The 20,345-nt window shown below is 37.5% G+C and overlaps 1 protein-coding gene across 3 annotated transcripts in view; it reads right to left on the bottom strand.

Annotated features, from left to right (window-relative positions):
* The window catches only part of fam110b (family with sequence similarity 110 member B), a 62,300-nt gene extending 59,240 nt beyond the window's left edge, over window positions 1-3,060 (bottom strand). For 2 of the 3 annotated variants that reach the window (XM_030160169.1, XM_030160166.1), the window contains exon 1: window positions 2,958-3,053. The gene's annotated coding sequence lies outside the window, so the exon portion shown is untranslated. Of the gene's footprint in view, window positions 1-2,957 lie in introns of all 3 variants that reach the window. The other variant, XM_030160167.1, reaches the window with a different exon arrangement.
* Window positions 3,061-20,345: the final 17,285 nt, after the last annotated feature.

A 20,345-nucleotide genomic window follows, 5' to 3' on the forward strand; every position in this document is an offset into this window, starting at 1 on the left:
TGCCTACAATCACAAAACAATGTCTGAGTCTCAGACTGAGTCTGACAACAGTTAATATTAGTGGTTGACCAACAGCAGCTATTTAAAAGCACATAGAGATACTAACAATCATTTGGAACAAGATAAAGCTAGTAGGCTATTAACTAGTTAATGCTGTCAAAAATTAGACATTTGAAACTGACATTATTCGAAAGACATTGACTAGGTTTGACTTTTTTAAAAACTGGATAGGTGCTGAAGTGACCATCTAAATCATAAACAAACAAATGATTAAATGTGGATTGCTGAACATAGAATGATCCCTAAGAATTCTAGCCAACTCTAGATGTCATTGTAATTTTATGATATCACTTTCCCTCAAACAGTAATTTCAGTTGAGAAGGTTATTATAAACTATCACAAATTAAATTGAATTGAACTGAACCCCTGGGGCCACAAACTTCCAGGTTTTGCCAAGTGGTATGTAGTGGTTTCACTAAGGATTTGTTTGGGAATATACTGTACATCTGAAAAAATGAGATGGAGACAGTAAAGAGCAGATCTTCAGACTCATCTCATCTACAGCTCACATTATTTCACTTTTATGCTTCTATGTTTTAAGCACCGTGTTTGTTCATTGTAAGAGGTACAGAAACTGTGGGGGCACCATCTATTTGGACCACAGTGCCCACACATCCAGCAACTGAACAAATGGCAATTTCTCAAAGCTGTAAGTGGCTGGAAATGTGCAGAAGATGCCAGGTTCTCCAAAATGTAATGATGCAAAGTATCTAATGAAAATTAATTTAACATCATTATTGAGGAGTTAACTTTGGCCTTCCATAATTGCTCAAAATGAGCTAAAATGAATATTGTGGAAATTACTGCGACTACAATGGCAATATACTAATCATGATTATTTGTAGAATGCAGATTGCTGCTGTTTGATGTGCAATGGTATGACTGACTCACAAAGATACATCTTACTTAAAGACTGACACTTGGACTGTCTGCTGTTAGACCACTTAGCTTTAAGGATAAAAATATATGACAAACGCAAGAAACTTCACACTAAAGTCCATAAAGCAGAGGCAGAGAAACACAGTTTGATGTTTAGTTCATAGTTCATCGATCTGCCCTGTTTATGTTACGTTGTCCACTATACTAGCAGCTTGGAGCCCAAATACAAACACAAGTTAATAGTTAAAATTGGCCACTTCTCGTTGATTATTTTGGCAAGGGTTGGATCATAAATTTAATCTGAAATTGTCAAAATGCCATCCGATCTGAGAGTCCTGCATTCAATTTTATACAAACAAATGATGAATGGAAGACAATTTTCCTCTGCAGTAAATAATTTGATATTTGTTTCACAGTATTATCATAACAAATCAGCCTATAATAATTCATTTGGCCATCTTCTGGAAAGTCACAGGGTGCTGGAGTGTATCCCAACTACGTTTTGGGCGAAGACAGGATTCACCCTGGATATGTCGCGAATTCATCACAGGGCTGATATGTAGAGAAGGACAACCAATCACTCTCACATTCATACCTATGGGCAATTTAGATGAAACAATTAACCTATTGTTGCATGTCTTTGGATGGTTGGAGGAAGCCAGAGTACCCAGAGATAACCAATCTATGATAGTAACCAGTTCAAAACAATGCCTGTTATTTTCTACTGATTATAGATTAATTATGCAGGTCTATGCTATAAATGAGAAAATAAAGCCAGTCATTGTATTCATATTTTCAACTACAGAAAAAAATATACAGATGAGAATACCATGAAAGTACCAGATCAATAAGCAGTATTGATATGAGTAGTAGTATCGATAGAATCTTGATTATTCCCACTTTCATCTGTTTTTTTTTATTTTATTTTATTTTATTTTTTTTTTACATCATTTTCACAATGTTGCACCTTTTACACCATTTTGGTGATGTATCCTCAATACTATTTTCAAAAATTCTCAGGAAAATGATCAGAAGCACATAAAACCAAGGACAAAAGTTGTGTTATTGCCTATCTTCAATGTATTACCTTTTTTAATCAAATAATTCTAAACTGTTGTTATAAATTTCAATATTGACATATTAAAATGGATATTCTTCCTAACATTTTGGCCCTTTTGCCCTGTTTTAACAAGTAATCCTGTCACATCCAGTGTCAAATGAAAATGTGCAGTTCTGGAGTCCACTAACCACTACCCATATATTTGACTATGGTGTATGTTATGATGCACATTAAACTTCATAGTGTTTGTTAGAGAGGATGTTGACTCATTTGAAAATACATATCCTTATAACACTTTAGACCATGTCACCCAACAATTCAAAATAAACTATCACGCGCACCATAAGTATGAGCAGTTCTGGAGTCCACAACGTACTGCAAAGCCCCTGAAACTAGAAAAATCTGTAACAAGTTGCTGGGGATCTATTGTGAGAATGCAGCTAAAAGCCGGCGTGTGTCTAGCTGATGAGCTCAGGGCGGACAAGTGTCAGGAGCTCAACACGAGCAGCTGACATAAACACTCGCTGCACCTGCATGCGTGCGTGCGTGCGTACGTACGTGCGTAGGTGCGCGTGAGTTGCTAGCGGTGGTGCTGCAATGCAATGCCGAACCCTCACCGACACAGACAGCAGCTCAGCCGCGGGGGGATCACAGCACAGGCTGTCTGCGTGTTCCCAGGGCTGCTAGCCAAGCCAAACCGTCTACCAAGTGTAAATACGACACAAAAATAAGCAATCTTTACAAATACGTTATTTCACCAAGCCTCGTTGAATGAATGCGACTTAGCCGATGCCCCCGTGACAGTATGCCGAACAATGGCCATGTTTTCGACATGATTGGAAACGAAGAAAAAAGACAAGTCCTGCGTATCGTCAGTCGATTCCCTCCCAATTTACTTATCCAAGATATAATGGGCTGCAAGGTTAGCAAGATAACTAAGCCAGTTGGCAGTCCTTACCTTTGTATTCAGCTCCAGAAAACAAAGGATGCTGCTGCGGTTTGTACCCGTTAGGTCGGTCCGTCTGTTCGGCCTGACAGCATCCTGTTCCCAGCCAGCAACACTAACAACAAGCTACTCACATGACACACAGTCACTTCCGATCCATACTTTCACAATAATGGTCATTATTTAGGAATGAAATTCTATCTACTTGTTTACATTGTCGAAATGATGCATATACACCTGGCCAAAGCGGGTCACATCTGGAATTAACTAAGCAAATTGGTAAGAGCTTTTCATTAGATAGGTACTGCAGTGATATGTTTCATCAGCAATCAGCAACGAGCAGCCCTACTTGTTGCAGTGAGTAGGTTCTCATTTCATAAATAACCATCACATTCCATGAGACTTCAATTTGTAATGTGGCGCATCCACAAGGACCGTGTGGTCAAATAAGTCCAAGTTGATCCTGTTCCAGAGTGATGCAGGCAACCAGGTGAAAAGAGGGTGAATGAAGTAATAGCACCTTCTGTACAAGCCTGTGGGGTCTAGAATCAGCAGTAGTATGTATGTATATATATAAAAAAACAAAGTCACTTGACTATCAGAATATATTTAATGGCATCTCCTACAAGATGTCGGCCACATTTATTGTATAATTTATTCTGTCATTGCACAATTTGTTGGATAAATGATGCCATGACAAATGCGTCTCATAATTAAAGTTAATGGTGGTCCATAGTGATTGTAACTGAATAATCATATATTTCTCAGATAGGCTATTTTTTACTTTATACTAATAGATGATATGGCAAATGAAAATATCGTCATGATGTCTCATTATTGAATGGCAAGAAAAACAACGTCCTCCTGTTCTTTTTATATATCAGTGAAAATAAAGATTTAAATCAGTCCAGGCTTTTATTGTAGAACTACAATCACATATTTTCTGCCATTTATTCCGCTAAGTTTAAGGTACTTTACCATCAATGGCCTTTACGCAGCCGCCAGCAGCTCAGGCTCCGCAATGAGACGTTTACAGCGGAATGGGACAGCAGATAGGAACTGATGATCCCTCACTGTTTTATCCGTCCATTATTAGTACTGCTACTTTCATATGTAAACGTTCACTCAGACTGATTGAGCAATTTTTTTCATAACATTTCTATTTTCCGTTAAATTTAGTATGCACTCTTTTGAGAGAGTCAGTTCTCCCCCATGAACATGAATGGAGCGGCCCGGTTATTAAAGGGCCAGTGCGTCTCGTCTTTTAGAGATTTCCAGACCACATGGACAGATTCCCATGTATTATTGCTGACCAGTGATGGTTTATGGATCAGAATACACCAAGAAATATATACTCCTTGTTTGTTTTTGTCTCACTGGGTCATGAGTAAAGAAGTGATATTGACCAAAAGAACCTCCTTTTTGTAATTGGTTTATTACAAACATTAACAATGCAAAACATTGGGCACAGTGCATATCATGTGACATGTTAAAATACATAACACCCCAAAGTCAAGCTCAAAATAATACATAAACTGATTAAGTCCTGCAGAGGGTTTCATTTTAAAAAATACTGTACAATATTCAATGGAATGTCAAATAAATTGTGTGTTTTACGGTAGAATTATAGAATAGAAGAGGAAAATTATAGAATGCCCTTTATTGTCATTATGCTGAATGTACAAGCTTTTTCAGTGCAAACAGATAGTTATAGATAAAATCTAAGGTACAAAACATATACAAGGTAGAGTCCTACAAGACAGTGCAATGAACTCTACATAAAAATATGAAGATAAAAAAGGATAAAAATTGAAAATATAAAAAATGTAAAAATGTATTGCACAGGATGGTTGAATATTTACAGAATAATTATGGGGCACGGGGTGATTAATACTCAAAGATATATATATATATATTACATTTGATTATTACTCCCAATTTTCAGTAGAATTGTAAAACAAAACAAAACAAAACAAAACAAAAATGAACTAGATGTTCCAGCCACTGAATTTGATGAACATGTCAATGACAAATAAAACTTGGAAAAATGAACAATTCAAAACTGCTGTAAAAACTTAAAATAAGGTTTGTTGTTGGTGTACAGATATATCTTTGGATGCATTGGGACACATCATCAGTGATGTTTCCTGAGATCATCGGGTGTTTTTGGTCTTACAGCATCAGACACCCTCCTTCAGGCAACCCAGCCAGGGTTGATCAAGCCCCGACTTGTGTCTCAGCAGAGTTGGCCCACTTCTCGGGCCTCTTAATCCAAATCCACCTTATGGCTCTCTCTGCAACCTCTGTGGTGGACTTAATTGCTCTCCTTTTTGTTGTTCTAGTCATGCTAAGCATGGTGTAGGTCTTGCACAGAGAGAATGCAGCTAAGCCTCTATGTCCCACCTCTACAGAACCATGAGCTTAATGCGCTGAGGCTCTGCCTTCCGGATGTCATTCCAGGACAGCTTCCTATCCAGCACTCCTTCCCACCTTGTCCACACCCCCTGCTTCCATATGCACACTATCTTGCTGATCCTCACCTCCTCAAGGACCAAATGGTGTCTGTTCTTGCCTTGGGCCCTATGGTACAATGCCTGCGGAATGTCTCCCAATACTGCTCGCCTGACTGCCACTGTTCTGAACACAACTTTGTGTCTCTGCCGAGTCTCTGCCAGCCCCTCTTGGCCTCTCCACTTCCTGCTTGTCTTCACCACGATCCCTGCTGCTGCGACTCTGGAGTCGCCGGACTCTCAATAGTGCCTCTCTTATATACAAAACTTTGAACTCCTCTTCCAGGTTGCTGCCTCTGCCATACAGTGCCATACTGGTGAGGCTGCGTGGCTAACCCAGCCATCTTCAGAGGTTGCAGCTGATCTTTCTCAGTAGATGTATCTCTACATCTACTGTAGAGATACAGTAGATGTAGTCACCTCATATACCAGCAGATGCCAGAGAATGCTGGTGTAACCATGCCTTGAACCTCCCGGGTAGATCAAATTTATCTACCATGGATATCCAAGCTTCAAGCTTCTTGATGGTTCTTTGGACTCAAGCAGTGTCTCTGAGGCTGCAGTCAAACACCTTGCCCTGCCTGGTGATTGGTTTCTCAGTAATAGTGTTGTGCAGGAAGTGGTCTACTTCTTCCTTGGAGCAATTCAGATGCGCACTGTACTTCTGTCTTATCAGACACTGTTGGTTGGTTAAGAGGGAACTTTGTTTCCTGGCTCTCTCAGTCCTCTATCTTCTGTGCCATTCTGCTCTGCATCTTCTTCCCAATGGTGTGTCTGAGCTCAGTAAGAGGAGGCTTCTCCTCCTCAGCTGCTGCCTTGAACTGTTCTGCTAGCATCCATAGCTCTCTCCGTTGTTGGCAGATCTTCTCCATGACATGTTTCCCAACATTCATTATAATAGCTAGAGCAAAGTCTATCCATTAGTTTTAATTACTACTGAATTGTTTTAATGTAATATTATGCCAAACTATATAGGATGTTTAGTGGTGATTTAATCAAGACCACCCAGACCAAGACCAAAGTGGTATCAAGACCAAATCAGGTGCAGGACCAATGCTGGGCAAGACCATGTCAAGACCGAGTTCAAACTAGATACAGGGTGAAAACAGTACAGCAACCACATTTTTCAAATATTACAGTGTGGTGTGTTGCGAGGGCTGGAATGATTCCAATTGCTAGTGAGTAGCAGAATAATGTAGCCTGATGTAAGAAGAACCAAGCACTGGTAAATAGGTACACCTAAGAGATTTTTGAAAGATTTTTTAAAAACACAAAATGAAGTCAACAAATAAATTTTAAACTGAACAAGAAATATGATGATCTCTTAAGGTGTGGTTTTGACCCATCTTCAGTTAAAATCTAAAGTCCTCTTACAAACTAGGGTAAGATGAAGACTTTCACAAAGTGGCCAGTCTCTAGTATAACACTAGTGCTTAGTGCGAATTTCACCTTTTTGAAGCAAATTTAATTATTTGATACAAAGTGTTTATGGTTAAACCACACTGATATTTTTTCTATTATTGTCCAGTTTTATTTAGGTAGATAAAAATATATCCATTAAATCCCTATTTTTAGCTGCAAAACATCTCCATAGGGTATGATTTTTTTTTTTCTTGAATTCTTTCTTTCTGCTATGCTAACACTGTGAATATGGATCTTCTCTGCTGCTGTTACATTATGTGATTGAGGTGTGAAAAATGATACTCGATATCATATTTTTCCTAAAACATTTGAGAATGGACATTTAATGCCATATTGTCTTGTCTGAGATAAAAACCCCAGGGCAGCTCACTTGCTTAAAAGGAACTAGGAGCTGTAAGTCAGTGTATACTTACTGATGTGAAAGACAGCACTGTTTCGCTGCCTGACACACGCACAGCCTTACAAGCTTCTGAGGCTCTGTGTTGTCATGTGGGCAAACCCCCACACTGTTACCTAGCAACCATGGAAAACCAGGCTAAAGACGCAGCATCCTTGTCAGAACATACTCAGATGAAATCAGGCCACGTGGAAACAAAGTGTACAAACCACACAAGGCCAGAAAGGATATGTGTCCAGACAGGTCACTGCTGTTACAACACATCACAGCAGTTTGGCTTTAAACATTTCTACTGTCTGTGCTGCATAGACCAGTGTTGGACAGTGGATTTACAGTGTCCCCACCTAAATGCATCATCTGTCTTTATCATACAAGTCTGCTCTTTTCCCTTTTAGTATAACAAATATTAAAGAGACAAGTCTGTCAGAGGTGACATTTCTGATTATGAGCAAGCACTGTTACTCTCAAGTTGTCACATACTGGGTTAGAGTCCTTGGTGTACTTCTGTGTCAATTTTCAATGCTAGACATATCGGACTGAGGTCAATGTAAGTCCTCAGACATCACAAATTGAGCCTGTTTACATGACCATAAAAATCCGATAAGTGGGAGAAATCTGATAATTATAATAATCAGATCTAATGCATTTACATGCACATCACAAATGTGATAATATGAAAACCCTGTTAGACATTTCATCAGTCCATTATCGGATTTCTTTTGGAGTATGTATACTGATGGTAGAATTAAACTTCCTGTTATTGTCTCACATTTGACTGCGTCACTTCCGTTTTCTGTGACTTTACTTGTTTTTACACATGGACAGATGTAAAACAACTAAATAAGTTAGATTATCAGTATATGTGTAGGAAGACATCAGATTATTGGGGAGAAATCCAGGTGTGTTAATTTGATTTCTCATTATCAGTTTACTGCTGTTATCTGATCACATGAGTAATCTGATAACTCCAGAAATCTGATAATGATAGGAGTATTACTGTGCATGTAAACGGGCTCACTGATGACGTGGGTCAGGTGATGATGTTAAGCAACAAAAACCAAGGAGTTGGTTGGGTGGTTGTCTTGGAACATCAAAGTTGGTGGACTTTATGCTGTGTTTATGTCTGCATTTTATTTTTTTTTTCTTTGTCTTTCTTATTTAGCCCATACCAACCTTTTTTCTATTATTAACCAAGTTGTTTTTATGACTAAAGCTAACCAAACATAGATGTTTTTCAGTCTAAAAATGAAGTGATGTGATGTGATGCCCTGGCAAAAGGAGTTGGGAGAAAGTAGGATAATCAGTATTGGCAGAAGTTAGTTTCAGTAGTGGCTGATATCAAATGGTATCTTTGAGGAAAAATAATAGCTAAAAAGAAAGTGGAAAGATAGATAAGATCAGACATTTTTAATACTTTTCAGTTTTTGGGGGGAGAAATGGGAAAGATATTGGCTGATAACACTATTGGCTATTGACTTTTGCCTGTTGCATCATGCTTAAAAAAACATAGTATCAGTCACCGTCTACAGCAAGCCTTTGTCCCTTTCTCTTACAGCTTAGCCTTGATTTACACATCAAATTCCGTCTATGCAGCATTGTCTGACTATCCACATGAACAAAAGAAAGGGATTTGATACAAACGAAGCCAAGCGCCTCATGATAATATCTACTTGTATTACTAGCTATCAAGGCAGTAATGGTTTCAAGGACCATTAGTGTCTCAAGTTAAAATGTATAAATAAATTCATGTTCTGTCAGTATCAACCTCTGTGCACGGTGACCAGTCATCAACATCGGTTTACCAGTGGAGAGTTTCTCCAGACTGTATTCATAAAGATTTTGAGAATCCTGTAACGGCTCCTTAGCATTAAAACCTCCAAGGAAAGCAATGATTCTTAGTTTTAAAAATGATTCAGGAGAATTCTCAGAGCAACTCTGAATAAGGGTGAGACTAAAATATTATCTGTGCAAGGAGTCAGGATCAACCCAGCTGCTAAGTATGATGCATTTGTGAATGTTTATTTTGCGGAATTGGAGACTGATCTCATGAAATTGCATTGTATGTCATACCAGTTCTTATGGCATTTGGCGTGTAATACATACACATGTTATTTAATGCCATTTGATCACGTGTCAATTTACACCAAGGTCTCTGGTTTACACACCCCTTAACCTCTAACCCTAACTGTAACCCTAACCCTAACCCTAACCCCTAACCCTCAGTGCGTGGTATTTGACAAGGCATGAACATACATGCGGAAAAGTTATAATGCGTACAGATAACACGCCAATTAAAAGTGGCATGTACCGTATATTTACACGATTTCATGATATCACATAGGGAATTGACACAAGTTTTTCCTAAATTTTAAGATGCTGAAAAGGGTTGGGTAAAATAATGTATGGTATCAAATTGTTTACAAAATAGTGTTTATTAAAGGTCTTGTATTTTGGTTCATTGCAAACTATTAACAGTAGAGACAAAACAGAGACAAAGTTCCTTTTCTTGACAATTCAGTCTTGTTTTAATTTGTGTTACATTGTTCATTGCAGTTTATATTTAATTAGTACGTTGTTGAAAACTTTCATTTTGGTTTATTTCAGTCAACAAAATTATTTTTTTCACTGCAAGTTTAAACTGTATTAACTCAGCCTCTTTGCCATCTCAGCATTTTTTCCTTGAATTTCTGTCAAGAAGTCTTAATCTCCTCAAAAGTCCTTTTCTCTGCAGTTTTTCACCTGAGCAGATCAAGATGAATGTTATTATCTTTTATTTTTGGATCTACTCTTAATTTTAAGTGTAAATGTTTGGACTATGCCCATAATTTTAGCAGTCTTCCTCACCTAAAGGAACATTCTATGAACTAGTATTATGTATGATGAGTTTAATGTGGAAATGTATTACATGTGGCAGAATTTTAAGAGAGCAGGAAACATCTGGAGCCATATTCACAAACATAGCATTAATTAGAGCAGCTCTATGCTCTTACACAGCTCTGTTTTTTCTTTCCCTTTTCATTTACTTATTTTTTCTTAACCAGGAGTGTGGTGGATCTCTTTGCTCAATATGCTTAATACAGTTTAAGAACAACATCAATAATGAAAAAGTTACGAGTATGTACCTGGAATGTACGGGGTGTCCATAGCCCTATTAAGCGGCGGAAAATACTTACATGTCTAAAGAAGGATAGTATAGATGTTGCTCTGCTGCAGGAGACACATCTTGATGATAAAGAACATTTAAAGCTACAACAGGGGCCTTTTGGACAAGTATTTTTTTCATCCTTTACAACAAGCAGTAGGGGTGTAGCAGTGTTGATAAAGAAAGGTCTACCTTTTAAAATATCTGACCGTGTTAAAGATGTAAAGGGTCGTTATGTTATAATCAAAGGAATTTTGCAAGGTCAAATTATTTTAATAATGAATGTGTACTTCCCACCTGCTCACCCAGTTACCTTCCTGACCAAACTGTTTCTAGACTTGGCTCCATTTCTTTCTAATTCCACTGTTATCGTTGGTAGCGATTTTAATTTAATATGAAATCCACTTATTGACAGATTCCCACATAGTACCATGGCACCTTCTCCTCAGGCCAACATGCTTCATGCTTTATGTGAGGAGTTTGGGTTGATTGATGCTTGGAGATATATACCCACCCCCCTGATAAACAATATACAATTTTCTCTGCCCCTCATAAGTGCCAAACCAGAATTGATTACTTTTTTCTGCCAAGAACTGATTTATATTCAGTCTTGTCATGTGACATAACCAGTATAATTATTTCTGACCACGCTGGAGTAATTATGGACATTAATTTCAAAACAGTACTACATCAGTCTCGTCACTGGAGACTTAATACTGTTATTCTTAAAGACAAGAAATTTACATCCCACTTCTCTACTGAACTTAAAGCATTTCTGACGATTAATACTCCTTTGGGCAGCAATGCCTCCATTTTATGGGAAACATGTAAGGTCTATGCGAGAGGCTTAATTATTTCAAACTCTGCAGCAAAGAAGCACCAAAAACAGGAAAAACAAAAATCTTTAGAGAGTGAATTGATAGATAAAGAGAAAGCATATATTGCCTCCCCTTCACCATCATTGTGGCAAGAAATCACTACACTAAGATCAGCTCTAAACTGCCTTCTTACTAGGGATGCAGAAAAGAAAATGAAGTATACTAGACAGAGGTTTTATGAACATGGAGATAAAGCAGGAAAATGTCTGGCCTATTATGTTAAGAAACGTGCAGAGTCCCAAACCATTGCAGCTGTATCTGATAACGAAGGTCACAAGGTATATGAAAATAAGTCAATAAATGACTGTTTTACGAATTTTTACAAAAAACTGTGTTCTTCTGAGCAAGATCCAGAGGAGGATCATCTAATGGACCATTTCTTTGCTCAATTTAATTTACCAAATTTATCAGAAGAGCAGAAGAATGTCCTTAATAGTCCTATAACTAAAACTGAAGTGATCAAAGCAATCAAAACATTACAAAATGGAAAGTCGCCAGGACCTGATGGCTTCTGTTGTGAATTTTACAAACAGTTCCAAAATATTCCTGTAGAACCTCTTCTTGATATGTTTAATCATTCCTTCACTACAGGAGAATTCCCACAGACACTGAAGGAGGCCAATGTATCCTTAATTTTAAAGAAAGGGAAGTGTCCTGAATCTTGTGCATCCTACAGGCCCATAGCCCTCTTGAATGTGGATAGGAAACTTCTCTCCAAAATCTTAGCCTCCCGTTTTGAAAATCTCCTACCCATACTTGTAAAGGAAGACCAGACAGGTTTTATAAAGGGCCAGAACTCAGCTGCGAATGTGAGACGTTTGTTGAACGCTATTCAAGCTTTTAAGCAGAAATCTATTGACGGTCTGGTGCTTTCTCTTGACGCAGAGAAAGCATTCGACAGAATTGAATGGTCCTTCTTATTATATACATTGGGTAAATTTGGTTTGGGGGAGAACTTTATAAAATGGGTCAAAATTATATATACTAAACCACAGGCAGCAGTTTTGACTAATGGATTCCGATCTGATTACTTCCATACTCACAGAGGGGTGATGCAGGGTTGCCCTTTATCACCCCTCCTGTTTGCTTTGGCTATTGAGCCACTTGCTGAGGCTATAAGAGTGACTTCTGCAATACGTAGTCTAGAGACTGGACATCTGTGTCACAAAATAATGTTATACGCAGATGATGTTCTGATTCTTCTGACCGACCCTGAAACATCCATACCAGTTCTTATTGAGGTGACTGACAGATTTAGTTGTTTCTCTGGTTATAAGATCAACTTGGCAAAATCAGAGGCTATGGCCCTTGGTACTCTTTCAGCAATACCAACCACTGTACCTCCCTTTCCTTTCAAATGGTCTCCTAATGGGTTTGTGTACTTGGGAATTTCCATCACTCCATCCTTTGATCAACTATTTAAAGTCAACTTTTTTCCTTTATTTTGTAAAATTAAGCAGGATCTAGAGCGATGGATGTCACTTCCTGTTTCTTGGTTAGGACGCATAGCCCTGATCAAAATGAATGTGTTGCCCAGGCTGTTATATCCTATTCAAATGATTCCTGTTTTGTTTTCTAATAGGGTATTGAAGGATATAAATGGCTGGCTCAGCTCTTTTATTTGGAACAAGCGCAGACCTAGGCTTAAAATGGTGGTATTACATTTACCAAAGTTGAGGGGAGGCGTAGACTTGCCTAATATTAGAATATATCAACTGTGTGCCCATTTAAGATTTGTAAGTGACTGGGTTAAGGATAAAGCTTCAATCGGATTGGACATTGAGACAGCATTGTCACAGTGCAGACTAAGTGACTTATTATTTTTTAATAATTTTAAGGAAATTAAAGCTTGTTGTACAAATCTTGTAACAATTAACACTCTAAAAGCATGGCAGCTTGTACGCCGTCTTGAGGGAAGATCACATATAACATCCATATTCACTCCAATTATAAATAATCCTGCATTTCCCCCAGGCTCTTCAGATCCTGGCTTTCGACAATGGTATAACAAGAATATTAAATCTCTCAATGACCTTTTCTCAGATGATAAGCTTATGTCATTTGAACAGCTTACTAACAGGTACAAACTGATCAAACAAGATTTCTTCTGCTTTTTGGAAGTAAGACATTATATTACTCATAGCACAACACTTACTGTCGACCCTGAAATATCTGCTGTTGAGAAAATGCTGTTTCAACGACATTCAAAAGTGTCTCTGAGTTCATTTTACTGTGTACTCAGTGGTTTAAGTATTACTGATATGCGGGGGGTCAGAGGTGTGTGGGAGAAGGAGCTGTCTGTGAACATAGATGAAGGGACATGGGATACCATTTGGTCTTTGGCAAAAAAGATTTTGATTTGCACTCAGACAAGAGCAATACAACTTAAAATTTTACATAGATTACATATATCCCCTCACCGCAGACATCTCTTCAACCGCTCTCTTTCCCCTTTGTGTCTCAAGTGTAAAAGTGATGTGGGAACCTTAACTCATTGTTACTGGTCTTGTCGTAAACTGCAAAAATATTGGGCTGAAATTGTATGTGAAATGGAGACAATTTTTCATACTGATATAGAAGTGGACCCCATGTCCTTGATCCTGGGTCTTCCAAGTAAATATGTGAAAACAACAGTTGGTAAAAGACTGTATAATGTTCTAACATTTGCAGCAAGGAAAAATATTCTCTTGCAGTGGGTCAGTGACAAGGCTCCTTCTATCTGTGGTTGGCGTAAAATAATTTTGGAACTGGTCCCCCTAGAATATTGGACCAACATCATACATAACAGTGCAGATCAGTTCTACAGAGAATGGCACCCATTTTTGGACTATATTGGACCAGACCGTTCATCTACCCTTTTAAAAGGACTGTTGTGAGCTTCAATTATATTTATAAATATGACTCCCGTACATTGTATGTCTGACCTACCACCTTCTGTATCAAGCTATGTTTTTGTGTTTTATTTCTTATGTAAGAGCTGTAGTGTATACTATGTTTTGTTTTGCGTCTAGTCTTTGGAAGACACTGTTTTGTTGACTGGGAAACAAAAAAAAAAAAACTGCAATGAAAACAATGAAAAAAAAAAAAAAATTAGAGCAGCTCTGAAGAAGATGAGACACAAACTGGTGTGTTCAAATTGTCCATCTTGCTTTGGAGGGTTCCTAACTGAGTGAAATGTCCTGAGGTACGTCAGTGTCAGCGATGACAAGAGCTGTTCATATTCTAAATACAATGAGTGCTACTTCTATATTTCTGTTAGTAAATAATATGGCTTCTTTTACATAAGATACACTGGCCCTTTCTTTTACAAAAGGAAAGTAGAGAATTTCATCCCACAATTCACTGCTGCTGCAACACTGAGTGACCTAACAGTACACAAAAACAAAACAGATCGACATGATAGACAGAGTTGGTCTAGTATGCTGATATATTTAGACTTTAAACAGTTGATGAATATGTACATACATGACTCTACTGTTGGTGTAAAATGTAATGTTAATGTAGCCTTGAAACTGTAATCTCTGTTATGTAAACTCGATCTTCAGCAGAGTGAACACAGCCAAAGTGTATTTGTGGGTTAAAATGTTATGAATGTTTGCAGTAATGTTTTAATAGAAGTATGTGTAGTAGTAGATTTGTAATCCATAACTATATAATGATCTTGCATAGATATTTTCATATAATCCTACTTCATATTGACACAGGACAGAGGGCTAAGGCTGAGTGACTGATTGCTTAAAATCTTTTATTTCCGATGCAACTATTGGAATCAATCTTTGTTTTTCATCAGGTAGTCTTTGTTCACAAGCTGGATTTAACAACATGGGAATGCACCGGGCAAAAGATGCACTTTTGGTAGTTCTGGGGTGATCATGATCACAGGTAGTGCAGGCAGATCATATGATATCTCATTTATATATCATATCTCATATATATATCATTCAAAAAATCCCCTCTCTTCTAACACAAGGATCACCACGAATGCAAGGTCAAATGTGTGGTCAAACACCAGAGCAACAACAAAATTCCAGAGAGCTAAGTGAACTAGTTTGCCTTCCAATTTATATCTATTAAAAGAAGGGATGTCAACCTGGCCAAGCAGCCAAGGCATTAGAAGTAGCAGAGACTGAATTCAGTGAAAGGCAATTTAAGGCTTTTACTACTAAGATATGATTTGTCCACATCACTAAAACCCAATGAAGCAAACAGATGTAAAATGGATGTGATGTGTGTGTATAGGCTATAACTTGTTTGTATTATAGCATTGTTTGTTTTGTTCATGTTCTCATCAAACCATCCATACAGATTTATGAGCAGTGAAGCATGAACTGCTACCACTGAATCAGCATTGAGGGTTCAGACCAGTCATGTGATGTATGTGTCTAATGAAGTTTCGGATGCCATGGATCACATGATTAAAAGTAGCTTCAAGTAGTGAACTTTTTTCAATACAATTATGTTGAAAAGGTATATTGCTTCAGAAAGCTTCACTTTGCCATCACTAGTTTTTACTTTTCTGTTTTACTTTAAATAATTCTTCAGCAAGTTCCAAATCCAAACCACTCCACACATCCCTACACAACAAAGCAAGACAGACAACTGTGAGGGCTTTATGTCAATGATCCACACAGAGGTGACAGATGAACCAATTTAAACATGGGGAACTATCCACACACACCAGCTATACAACACAGTGAATTATACAGTATCAAAACCCATATTTTTATTTCACACGACACACTCAACATGACTATATAACAATAAAATTCCATACCTAAATATATACATAAATATTTACATAAAGCCAACACCCAACATCCCTGCGCAGACTCACCGGTATACAGCTACATCTCAAAAAATTTGAATATCATGAAAAAGTTCCATACTTTTTGTCACTCATTTCAGAAAGTAAAACCCATATATTATATAGACTCATTGGACATAAAGTGAAATATTTCAAGCCTTATTTCTTCAAATGTTGATGATTATGGCCTACAGATAATGAAAACCCAAAATTCAGTGTCTCAGAAAATTAGACTATTGCATAAAATCACTAAAAAAAGGATATTTTAAACAGAAATGTAAGGCTTCTGAAAAGTATGTTCATTTCTATGTACTCACTACTTGGTTGGACCTCCTTTTACATGAATTACTGCATCATTGTGTTGTGGCATGGAGGCGATCAGCCTGTGGCACTGCTTGGAAGCCCAGGTTGCAAACATGTTACAAACATGATACCAGTAAGTTAGTGTCTACCATGCATTTACCTTTTCATCATACAAAGCACGCTATAATACATATTTAATTAACCCTTTCATGCATGAATTATGAGAACCTTAGTTGAGATTTTTTTTTCCTGAGTGTTTTAATTCCTCTTTAGGCATGAAAAAAAAACAAAAAAACAATGTGATTGAATTTTATTTATGAACCTATTTTTCATGGAGTTACAAAAATGTCCACTCAGCTGGACACCATGTGTTTAATTTTTGAAGCAAAAAAAAACAAACAAAACAAACAAAAAAAAAACCCAAAATGTGTATTTAAAACCCATCATCAGAAAGCGGAAAACTATGAAATAAAAACATTTTTCATGCAGCTAATCTGATATTTTCTAACATTTTAACATACTCTAATACTAGTTATTACTCACTTCATGGAGAAAATATGCAAAAAACATTTTTTTTTGATTGAGAAAACTTTTAAATTACAGACTAATAACAATCAGTAATTTACTTACACTAAAACATGTTACTGCAGATCAGGTTTATCAAGAACAGCAAAGTTACAGTAATGGTCTGAATTGCAGTGTATGGGATGGTGCTGTGTTGGATGATATGTAGGGTTTTTCCCCACATGATAATTATCAAGTCCAAATACCAATCCACCGTGACAATAATAATAATAATAATAATAATAATAATAATAATAATAATAATAATAATAATAATAATAATAATGAATTAGATTTCTATGGTGCTTTTTAGGGCACTCAAAGTGCTTTACATTTTTGACCCATTATTCATTCGCTCTCACATTCTCCCTGTGGTGGTAGTAAACTACACCTGCAGTCACAGCTGCCCTGAAGTAGGCTTACAGAGGTGTGGCTGCCAATTCGCCCATACGACCCCTCCAACCGCCACCAAACATTCAAATGCATTCATACACCAGTGTGAGTAGCACTGGAGGCAAGGTGACTGATGATCATTTGGAAGGCTTGAGTATCAGCAGCTAGTGTCGGAACTATGCAGTCCTGGCTGAATGGAAGCCATCACAGCAAGGTCCTGACCAGAAATGGATTGACTAGTATTGTACCATATGGATTTGTGCAGTTAGGCAACTTGCATATATTATATTCTATATATAAAGTATACTCAGTATATACATAAGTACATTTTAATTTATCAACTTTTGAGTGAGTAGAGAATTTTGACATGGAAAAGTGCAGACATCCCTGTTGCAGTCCTTGACCTCATGACATTTTGAAGTTAAGGAAAGTGGTTAGGAAAAGAAGATGATGTTTTGGACATCCTGAAGGGATCCCTCAATATCAGTAAGGAGCCAGGGTCGCCCCTTGGGTAACTCACAGTTACGGTCAAATCACAGGATTGAATAACTTAAGATAAGATTTTGGAGAAAGTTGACCAAAGTTTTTATTGTTTTGATATTCATTTCAGTCTTTTTGTTTGGATATTGTAGTCAGTTAAGTTTTAGTGAATGTTATTAATGCATGAGTAATTTTATTTTGTCTCTGACCATATTTTTTTCTTTTAGAAATTCCTCATTAGGAACAGCTCCCTATGTATAATCCTTAAGAATATGGCCCCTGATGCTCTCTAAATAAAATTTATAAGCTTCCTTTATGTACGGATTCAAAGATTCTGAACTCAGACACCACACAAAATATTTTTAGTGTGATTAAAAAAATGTCAGGGAAACACAAGGATGTCAAAAACATGAATGAGGTTATGTTGCATTTAACTGTCGTAGTGAGTAATGTGAGAGAATGTTCTGCCACTCTGTGATTTCTATTGTAATGCACTAAGCAGCCACAAGAGCGCAGCAACTCAACAGTGCAGCAATTCAGATTACATATAAGAACTTGAATTGCATAGCAGATTCTATCTTATTACACTGTGCTCTAGGTGGACCTAAGATAAGTTTGGGTTATAGTTTTCCATCAGTCTAGTCTCCAATCTACCACAGAACACATTCATTCATTGGCGTTGTAGTCCTACAACTCCCAAGAAGAAAAAGCTGGCAAAAGATGTGAAAGCAGTGAAACTAAAACCTTGATTGACAAGAACTACATAACAATGTCTGCTTATCCCTGTTGTATACTGCAACAGAGAAATAATTTCTTAATAAAATGCCTTTTGTGCAACATTTTAAGGAAGATGGTTTTACGAGATAAGCACAACCTGAAGGTGTGTAGCAGAATGTAAAGGCCTGTTCAGAGGCTTTCCCTCCCTAAGACACATATCTCAATCACATAACAATAACAAAGAATGTTATCATGTTCTGCTGCAGATGTCTCATGTTTGAGTTGGAACAGTTACCAAAACATCCTTCCCTGAGATTAGGTTACGGTTGGTTTGTGCAACAGAACTGAGTTTGCTGTGACTTTGTCCAAATATGTTTTCCTCAGCATTTTAGATCATGAAATAAGAGATAATAAATACATTGTGTACTCTAGATAAGAAGTCCTGGTGCGATGGCTTTGACTCCGGGCCCAGGTCCCTTGCTGCATGTCATCCCCTGTCTCTCCTCCTGTCCTTCCTGTCTCTTGACATTGTCTCTGAATAAAAGCAACAAAGCCCCATACATAATTGGTGAAATCATATTTCAAGAACAAGAAAATTTTTCAGCTGAGACTTTTTATTCATAGTGTCACAGTAAATTTGACCACATGTGGGAACAATGTGCAAAAATGAAAAGACGTAACGATTTCAAAACAAATAAAAATGACTTAAGCAAATCATGCAGAGAATTTACCATGACTTGGACATTTTTCCCCCTTACATACCCAAAGTAGTTTTACTTGCCTAACTCAGCACAGACAGCAATCAATCTGGCCTAACTATGTTATCTCAAAACCAATGTCAGATAATTTCAAATATTACATTATATGAAACAAAACACAGTGTTGTTCACACTGACAACAGTAGGCTACCTGACTGCTGAGATGAACAGAAAACTGAAAGAAATGGGTAACAGTTTAACTGTTGGAGGTAATTTCTTTATGTAAACATGATACAACCTCAAAAATAAAATAAACCCACTGGATTTCATCACAGAAGGCAAGACTTGTGTCTGCCTTAAATTTAGTCAGTGCAATGTCATGTTGTTTTACCTTCCTAAACATAACCAAGTTGTTTTACTTGTCTAACTTTAACCAAAGTCCCATTCAGATGCAGAGTAAACTCATTCGCACATACTGATAATGCCATAGTACTAGTAGGCCACTCTTGGTAGTACCGGTGTAACAGAATACCCTTCCACCATGGCATTGTGTTGCTCCACTATGGCATCGTGCCGTAGTGCACTGCCTTTTTCTGAGAAGATTCGGAAAGTACACAACTTGTCATCAGGATCATACCCCTATGGACTCTCACAACAGTAAAAAAAGGACTTCCGAGGCAGAGCTTCAACCTACAAGCTGGAAGCTGGAACTCTCATCTATACAGCCAGAGGTGATTCTAGACTCTGTTGGGGCTCTAAACAAAAATCCACAGGTCTTCTTCAAATTCAATGTATGATTGTTCTTCTTTAACATACTGTTCACTGTTTACAACAGGACCATTGGAATAACTTCAATAGAGGATTTCACTTGTGTTAAACCTGCAATGGCTACTGAAAAAATGTTCAAATATCATTAAACTACTTTGCTTACTCAGAGATGAGGGGGGTTAGGGTTACGGTTAGGGTGGGGCAGCAGCAGCAAGGGTGCCAGTAGGTAAGTCTGACATTGATATAAATCAGCCACCGGGACAACACTCAGAGTGCAGAATTCGGACCACAGCAGTTAATACACAACTGACACAGAACTGAGAA

This window comes from Sphaeramia orbicularis, chromosome 17 (genome assembly GCF_902148855.1).
Source record: "Sphaeramia orbicularis chromosome 17, fSphaOr1.1, whole genome shotgun sequence".
NCBI classification, from domain to species: Eukaryota; Metazoa; Chordata; class Actinopteri; order Kurtiformes; family Apogonidae; genus Sphaeramia; species Sphaeramia orbicularis.